The sequence below is a fragment of the Chrysemys picta genome, chromosome 7, assembly GCF_011386835.1.
Source record: "Chrysemys picta bellii isolate R12L10 chromosome 7, ASM1138683v2, whole genome shotgun sequence".
Classification (NCBI taxonomy): domain Eukaryota; kingdom Metazoa; phylum Chordata; order Testudines; family Emydidae; genus Chrysemys; species Chrysemys picta.
In genome coordinates this window covers 93,080,702-93,090,290 of record NC_088797.1, presented here as the reverse complement: position 1 = coordinate 93,090,290, position 9,589 = coordinate 93,080,702, and the positions used below count along the sequence as shown (strand labels likewise).

At 39.0% G+C, this 9,589-nt stretch overlaps 1 protein-coding gene across 6 annotated transcripts in view; it reads left to right on the top strand.

Moving 5' to 3' along the window:
• Positions 1–9,589, top strand: part of PRKG1 (protein kinase cGMP-dependent 1) — an 887,331-nt gene that overhangs the window by 197,644 nt on the left and 680,098 nt on the right. The gene's annotated exons all lie outside the window — the stretch shown is intronic.

The following is a 9,589-nucleotide window of genomic DNA, read 5'->3' as shown; positions in this document are numbered from 1 at the left end:
AATCCCTGAGTCAGTAAATATAAGCTTAAAATGTATGGCATATTTGGAATACTTTAAATGGATTTGTGTTTTACTTGATCTGTGATTCACGCTGAGTACATTAATATAAATAGATATTGATATTTGGTTTAAGAATAGGCCTGCAAAATAAGGGTGAGGGGCTGCGTGTCCTTAACCCCTGTTGACTTCAGTGAGAGTTGAGAATGTTCTGCCTTTCACAGGAGCAGGCCCTAGATAGGAAGCTCAAAATGTCATTTCTATTATAATTCTAAAATAAAAGTAGAAGAAGAGGCAAACAATGTATGTTTGGATGGTAGGACTAGGACAAAATATAGAATTTAAATGGTGCATGAAATGATCCTTTCATGGATTCGCTCCAGATGAATGTGAGGAAGCAGTAAATAGATTTTAAAAAGAACATAAAAATGTAACGTTAAGGGTGGCCTCATGCTTTGTTTACACACACAAAAATCAAATTTCTTCAAGTGGGTGTTTTGGGTGCAGAAGAAATGCAGGATCTGGACAATTAATATGTTTGTACATATACTTTTGTAACTGGGGTTTTGCTTAGATAAATAGAAGTCTAGATTGTGTGTTCCTCTGGAATCTTTCCTTGATTTAGACATTTCATAATCCTCTCAATAGCATTTTAATTAAACTGGTAAATTGTCTTTATTTGAAAACTACTTTTTCTTCAGAAGGTTTAAACAGAAGTCATCATCTTCTGCTAAATTATTTCAGAAAAACATCAGATCTCTAGTCTCACTTTTCCCCCCTGAATCCTGAGGTTATTCTGATAATTGCTGACATTTTCCGAACATATATGTACAAAGATTAGGTAACTGTAATTTAAGTGTATTTGTTCCAAATAATCTTGTATACTTGAAACTAGGGAAGAGGGGGCAGTGTTTGAATAGCCTCCTCACAGATTATTTGGATGGTTCACAGAACCCTTTAATGTAAACAATTTCATTTCAAAACCATAAATACAGGAATACTTGCAAATAGGTCAGTGAACTCAAGCATCAGCGATTTTAAACAAGTGTTCATAATGAGGGTGAAGTTTCCACAAAGCCATTCAGCAGCCACCATCAGTAGGGCACTTTATTCAGACTTTGGTAATATTAGTCTATTTAGTTAGCCCTAGTTCAGACTGTGAATATGGGTCATTCAACATGCTGAAACCTATCCCTGATTGGATTCTTACAATTTTATTTTTAAAAATGTTTCTTTTTCTGGTAACTTTTTGCAGGGTTGATTGAATACACATAGTTTAGGAAAGTCATCATCATCCTTTTAAGAAAATTAAATGGTTGGTCTCCTTAATTAGTGTAACTACATAGTCAGCAATGAATGTCTGGTTGACTGGGTTACTCTCCGCATGAATCTTATTTTTGCTCTTCTGTTCTGGAAAGTAACTGAATAGCTGTAATCCAGTTATACTCCTACATACTTCCACAAACTGCCTTTCCAGCTGCCAAATGCTGACAAGTAATTTTGATTGACTAGTTTTTGCTTGGTACCCGAATGATACAGAAACAGGGTTGCAATTGACAGTCATGAATACAAGGGAACAATTTTCAAGGACAGGTGTGCATATCAGCCAGGTCTGTGAGGAAAATGTAAAGGCAGTGTCCAAATGAACAATCCTCAGAAGGTGAAATGTTGTGATTTACTAGTGACAACACACTTCAGTTGAACCTTTAAACTGGCCTTACATACAAAATCCAACATACGGCCTCATAATGAGTCACATTAACAAATTCAGAGATTAAATAGCACAGCAGAGCAATTGGTTGTGAACAGCCTTCTCTTCTAATAGAGAACGATAACTAATTGCTTATAAAACAGTTGTTTACTAGGTATGTAATACTGCTGTCTGAAATAGTGACACATGAATGCAGTAGACTATAGTTAAGTGTATTAATGAGATGGATATGACAATGTTTTGCTATTTTATAATGACATTTATTAGCATTGGAATAGGGGTAGTGGCAATCCATAAGGATAAATGTACAAGCAATTCCTATCTTGGAAAAAGTACTGCAGTTTCAAAGGACAAATGAGAGAAAGTTTAATAATAGTTTTGGATAATGATTAAAATCTTGCAGGTTGCTCCTCATATCAGAACAGCCAGCCAGTGGACAGAGATTTTCCTTCCTTTTCATTTTAGCTCAACACACTTGTCTCCTCAGCTGTTTTTCCTGGACCTCACCAGACATCAATCATGGCAGCTCTGTGATGGAGTCCAGACTCAGAAAGGGCAACAAATGCCCAGATCTATGGCTTTCCCTTGAAGCCATCTGTGGGACTGATCTTTGTGGTGTGAAAAGCCAGCAGAATAGTCTGAAGATTTTATCTGATTTTTAACTTATCTATCTGCCCATGGCCTACCTACTTTATGCATGAGAAGAGAGGACAAGGAACTCAAACTCTGTTGTTGAGGAGAACTGCACCTCACCAGCTTCTTTCCTCTCAACCCCAGTATGTATTCAGAAATCAGGAGGTATAAGTTAGCTAAGCACAGAAGGAAAACCTATCGTAAGGTTGTAAGCTCTACAAAATATCACAATTCACCTCCAGGCCCTGCCTCTTAGACCTCTTAATCCAGGCCTCACCGTTACCTTGAATGAGAGAAGACTCTTTTTCCTCTCCACAGCACAATCACCACCTCCACTAGCTCTCACTCATGGGGAGGACAGACCTGAAAAGCTTTGGAAGTTCTTGCAACTAGATAGACCCTCTTGTAAGTGTCAATCTGCAAAGTCCCTTCCCTACATAAATTTTATTTTTGTAGTTCTTATTCATATTTTCAAAAAAGTTACTAACAGTTCAAAAAAGATGGGGTTGAAGGGGAAAAGTCAACAGGATATTGCAGAACAACAAAATATTCTCTGCCTTAGATTAAAAGACCACACAACAACTACATAGCTCCCTTTGAAGCAGAGAACTGAGCTGGCTTATTTCTGCCTAATTTACAGGCTGCCAGCCCTCCCTCAATCCTTGCTTTCACCAATAATGCTAATATTACTTTAGAGATACTTTTCTTCACAGAATTATTGGAAAGGGCAGAGGGGAAGATTCCTGGGAGAATGGTGAATAGTTTACCATCATCATCATGGAAAATCTCAAAGGGACATGCCCTCACAGCAATCCAAGCATCACCCAGATCAATTTCTGACAAGGTGCACCTTATTTATGGACTTAAATACAGTCAAACCACCATCACTCATGTGTAGTAGTAGCTGTGTAGTGATGTTCTTAGATGTCCACACCAAGAAATCTGCCAAAACTGAACTAGTGATGATGGAGATGCTTGCTGGTATTTGGCTTCAGATATCCTTGTTTCTGATATTGTCCTGCCACTTGATATGGAGCATCTAGCGGAGAAGATGAAAATTGAAAACATCAATACAGTGTTCTTCAACCTCCTTCAGTGCCGTCATTTTACTTACGTACACCAGAGCTGGTATAACTGATTCTATAGAAAGAAAGCCTGGTAGCAAGCATGATGGTCATGTTGTCCCCACAAAGGCTGCTGAAGGGGCCAAAACATCGCAGCAGCTGCTATATAAGCATCCACATCTTTTGTGCATCCTCCAGCGTGGTCTAAAATGCTGCCCACATATTTGACGGATGGTACCTGCTTGATGTCCTGTCTGGACTCATTAATACTGAGCTGGTAGTAATCTGGAGCTAGAGGCCATTTGATGATAATGGCCAGGGAATTTGGTTTATCCAGATTAATAATCTGACCAGAGAATGCTGTTTCATGCCCAGCCTAATCAGCCATCAGCTGCAGAAATTCACCAAAGTGAGCCAACAAGACAATGTCAGCAGTGTATTCAAGCTCTCAAAGCAGAATTGTAGTTCAGTGCCTTTAACAGCCGCCTCCTTAAGCTTATCCATTAAGCAGTCAGTGCCAATGTCGTACAAAGATGGTAACCGAATGCAGGCTTGCCAAACTCTTGGGGAGATAGGAAACCATGCTCTGTATTTGCATTGACTTGAATACAGCTTTCTGTTCCGTGTTAGAACTGTTCTATCAAAGGTATTTTTCTCTCTCCTGCTGATGATAGCTTATCTCCATTGATTGGCCTCTTACAGTTGGTATGGCTACTCCCACCTTTTCACGTTCTCTGTATGTATAAACATCTTCTTTCTGTGTGTTCCATTCTATGCATCCGATGAAATAGGCTGTAGCCCACAAAAGCTTATGCTCAGATAAATTCGTTAGTCTCTGTTCTTTTTGTTCTATCAATGACATTATTTTCCCAAGGACACAGAGATGCTTCATCAGATCCCACTAACTTGCTTAATGTGCTGAATCAAAGGCCTGACAGAAGTCTATAAAAAGTGCTCTACACAACTTATCAAATTTAGCTGTCGTCTCAAAAAGCTGTCTCAAGGTAAATATCTGGTTAACCATGGAATAGTGAATGCTCTCCCTGGGACCAACAATAGTGTAGTACCACTAACAATTTACAGTATTCTCTTAATCACAAGCAGGACCCACTTGTCCATTGCACAAATCCTCACTCTTTCCTGAAGGGCATCAAATGTCTTCTGAAAAAGAGTCAAAAACTGCCTTTTGTTCAGGCGGTTCGCTGCTGATACTGTCCTCTGTAAAAGATGCCTTAATAGTTAGGGCTCTGCTCTGAAGCAGGAAGTGCAGGGACTTGAACTTGGGTCTTCCACAGTGCCCTAAGCACTGGGCTATTGGCTATTGAATGGCAGTTACTCTTTATTTTTTTTGGAAAAAGCTCTAAAGGTCTGGATCCATCGTATTGTGCCATGAACAATTTTTAAAAACATTTCAAAAAATTTCATGGGATAGAAAACAGTTTCCTAGCCAGCTCTAGAAAGGAGTAACATCAAAATCAGTGCCCTGAGATTCAGATTTGCATTATTAGTAAAAAAAATTATTTGACATATCTAGCAAGATGCTAGATTTGTTGGAAGCATCGACATTCTATAGTCTGGTTAAAAGAATGAGAAGTAACTGTGGCACCTTAGAGACTAACACATTTATTTGAGCATAAGCTTTTGTGGGCTAAAACCCATCCAATGAAGTGGGCTGTAGCCCACGAAAGCTTATGCTCAAATAAATTTGTCAGTCTCTAAGGTGCCACAAGTACTCCTCACTCTTTTTGCTGATACAGACTAACACGGCTACCACTCTGAAATATAGTCTGGTTTTTTTTTAGATGTATAATTCCCTATATAGAAAATAAAAGTTGTTCCTTAGAATAAATCTTAAAATGATACAAGTAAAATGGGAAATACATAGGGAATCTTTTCCCTTTTTATCTTCTGTAGGTATTTTTTCCAAAATGTAGAAACTATCAATTTCTTTGTCCTCTAAAAACAACGGAGTTCCCGAAGTGAAGGGGAAAATATACACATATGACCATTAAATGAAACACTGCATACAAAAATTTCAAGAAGAGCACAGTTCAAACCTACACCCTTTATTTCTGGCTTGACAGCCCTACAGACTTTTACTGCTAGAGTAAAAGAAGGCCATTATTTGTAGAAAAAGAATATGCTCAAACCTTGAAAATGAAATTTACTAGAGATTGGTATGCTAACTTCAGATATTATTTCTCATGCTAAGAACTCAGTATTCAACTGGAATTGTGTCCCCTGACTGCTTTATCTGGCAAAATGTATAAAGGAAAGAAAAAGACCATACATTTTAATCCATTCACAGAAAAGTGCCTCTTTTCTTGACTCCATGCTTCTAGGAACCCTTACCAATCTAATTTTTTTAAGTCTCAAGTTATTTTTTAAGGTTACTGATACGATTTCATTGGCATTCAGTCATAATACCATCAAATTTATTATCGAAATATTTTCTTCATCTTTCTCATCTGCCTTGTGTAACCTCAATTCAGAGCCTTCAGATATTATATCCAAACCAGAGTGTTTCAAGCTAAAGCATTCTACACTTGGAGGTTTTCGGAGATTCAGATCTCAAAAACTGCACAAAACTACAATATGCCAAATGCCATTGGAATGGGGAAGGGAAGGGCAAGACAGAATGTTTCTCATTAGGAGTATTCACTATATTAGCCTACCGACTGTATGTGACTCCTCTCCCACAGTGAAGAGTTTTGTTGCTAAAATTGTGTGTGTGCAAGAATACAAACAAGTGTTTTCATGCCTGAAGTCACTCAAGATCATTGTTTAAAATGTTTTTGTCACAAACCTGTGAAAATAAGAGTTAATCATAAGAGTGGTTATTTTAATAAACATATTTTACTAGGTGTTAGAATGAGTATTGTCACCTGAAGATTTTAAATACAAACTGTTCAGAAGAAAAATCCTAAAGATTTGCACTTAGAACACAATCTCTAAATGGAAAAGTAGCTCCACTTTTCCCTACCCCCTTTGCAAAAAAAAAAAGAAAAAGAAAAAGAAAAAGGCTTGTTATGAAACTAATCAATCATTACAAAGACAACACTAAAAATAAATAAAGGGAATTTTAAAGGAAAAAATGCAGCAGGCCTAAGTCACTCAGAAAGTCAATCATCCAGTGGAATAGCAAATAGTAATAGAAATTATTCAGACAAAATCAAACCCCATTCACCCAAAGGAGATCATTAACAAACATACATATAGAATTAAAAAAGTACCATTTGTGGGAGAATGTCTCTAGAAATAGGTTACAAAACCAATGGATGATAATGAAGTTACATAGAATTATTTGGACACCTACTTCCTCCTCTGTTATATATTTCTATATGTGTGTATATATATAGATGTGGGTAAAAGTGTACATCTTAATTTTTTTTTTCCTTAGGAGAGGTGAAAAGATGTGGCATTGCCCTTCTGTTCTGTGAACCAATTTGATGCATTATTCATGGTGTGTAGAACCTTATTCTCACACTGAGTTCAATGAAGCTACTTGCAGAGTAAAATGCCACTCCGCATACCTAGTGCCAATGGTATCAGACTCTGACTGTGTGCATTGTATTTATTAGAAATTATTTATATACACTGTGCCTGAATACTTTATACACCACCTTATATTATTTATGGCTTAGTAATATTATGTACATATATCAAGTCACTCTAAGTAAATATGTTCTTGTTTTACACACAACTTATGAGGAAATGGAGCAATGAGTTTCTATTAAATTCATGCTAATATAAAACTGAAGCAATATTTTGACAATAGCCTGAAGAGCAATCCCTTGTTGCAAAGTTTATATGTTCTTTCTGTTTTCATCACTGAATGCAAGAAATGTTTTTGTTGAAGTCCTCCTAGTCAAAACACAAAACAATTGTTATATTTTTCTATTCTCAGAGTTAATGTAAAACAATGCTTCCACTGGCAGCCCATGTACTGGGACAGTGCCCATCCACGTGCATTACCATCTTTTTTCCCCCCCTATGATGGAAACAATTCAAAGGCTCAGATTCACTGTAGAACTATTTATTTTTATAATAATTTTTTTTAGTGGAAACTTTCACTTTTATATGTAAACCTAAAATCACGCATGCTGAAAGGATAAGTGACATACTGATCTATGACTTTTTTTTTCCACTATGCAACTTCTATAGAATCTGTTTCATGTAAAGCATTTGAAAAAAATATTATCTGCTATGTTGCTGTGTCCATCCCACACAAGGCAGAGCAGGTTACATTAGTTTAATTCACCTGATAGGCTGCACCTGGTGGAGAGCCAAGGCTTGAAAGGCTAAATGATGATGAAGCCCAGCTGGGCAGGGGTAAACTGAACTTGTAAAAAGCCAACGAACTGAGAACAACAGAGCACTGCAGGAAAAGTAACTCTCTGGGAGAGGGAAGATATGTTTGGGGCTGTAGAGCTAAGTAGTCTGCAGGCAGACACTGTGATGAGGGAGTTTGAGCTGGTAAACCCAGGAGCAGAGAAATAGGAAGGAGTTCAGGGAAATAGCAACAGGGTCTGGGAGCAATGAGATCATAGTTGCTGGATATAGGGTCCCTGGACTGGAACCTGGACTAGTGGGCAGGCCCAGATTCCCCTACAAGCTGCTGGGAAAGTGTCACAGGACCTTGCCATGGACTGGAGAGTCTGAGGACAGTTGATCCAGTGAGACTTGGATACCTGAGAAGGGGAGGACTATAATGACTTCGCCGAAGGGCCAAGTCATGAAGAACAAGGAGCACTCTGAGGCCCAGAAAAAGAGCCGGGGAGGCCCCAAGGTGAGCAAGGGACCTCAGGCCTCAGTGGAGCTAATCCCCAGATACAGTCCCAAGGAGGCACCCCAGTGGTGGGTAAACTCTGTGACATCTAGAATAATCAGAGTCCATCATAATTATTTCCAATAAGTATGATTAGATTAGAGGGGTAGCTGTGTTAGTCTGTAGCCACAAAAACAACGAGGAGTCTGGTGGCACCTTAAAGACTAACAGATTTATTTGGGCATAAGCTTTCGTGGGTAAAAAACACTTCTTCAGATGCATGGAGTGAAAATTACAGATACAAGCATAAATATACCGGCACGTGAAGAGAAGGGAGTTACCTTACAAGTGGCGAACCAGTGATGACAAAGCCAGTTCAGTCAGGGCAGATGTGGTCCCAATAATTGATGAGGAGGTGTCAATACCAAGAGAGGAAAAATTGCTACCTTTAAATCTGGTTAATGACTGTCAGGGGGGATAGAAGTGTTCTCCTTCTGGCTTTTGTATGTTACCAATCCTGATGTCTGATTTGCGTCCATTCAGTCTTTTACGTAGAGACTGTCCCGTTTGGCCAATGTACATGGCAGAGGGGCTTTGCTGGCACATGATGGCATATATCACATTAGTCGATGTACAGGTGAATGAGCCCCTGATGGAGTGGCTGATGTGGTTGGGTCCTCTGATGATGTCACTAGAGTAGATATGGGGACAGAGTAGGCAATGGGGTTTGTTACAGGGGTTGGTTCCTGGGTTAGTGTTTGTGGTGTGGTTTGTAGTTACTGGGGAGTATTTGCTTCAGGTTGGGGGGCTGTCTGTAAGTGAGGACTGGCCTGCCTCACAAGGTCTGTGAAAGTGAAGGATTGTTTTCCAGGATAGGTTGTAGCTCGTTGATGCTATGCTGGAGAGGTTTTAGCTAGGGGCTGTACGTGATGGCCAGTGGTGTTCTGTTATTTTCCTTGTTGGGCCTGTCCTGTAGTATGTGACTTCTGGGTACCCATCTCATTCTGTCAATCTGTTTCCTCACTTCCGCAGGAGGGTATTGTAGTTTTAAGAATGCTTGATAAAGATCTTGTAGGTGTTTGTCTCTGTCTGAGGGATTGGAGCAAATGCGGTTGTATCTTAGGGCTTGGCTGTAGACAATGGATCTTGTGACGTGTCCTGGATGTAAGATGTAGGCATGTAGGTAAGAATAGCAGTCAGTATGTTTCTGGTATAGGGTGATGTTTATGTGACCATCACATATTTGCACTGTAGTGTTCAGGAAGTTGATCACTTGTGTGGACTGATCCAGGGTGAGATTGATAATGGGGTGGAAATTGTTGAAATCCACATGGAATTCTTCAAGGGCCTCTTCCCGTGGGTCCATATGATGCAGATGTCATCAACGTAGCGCAAGTAGAGTAGAGGTGTTAGAGG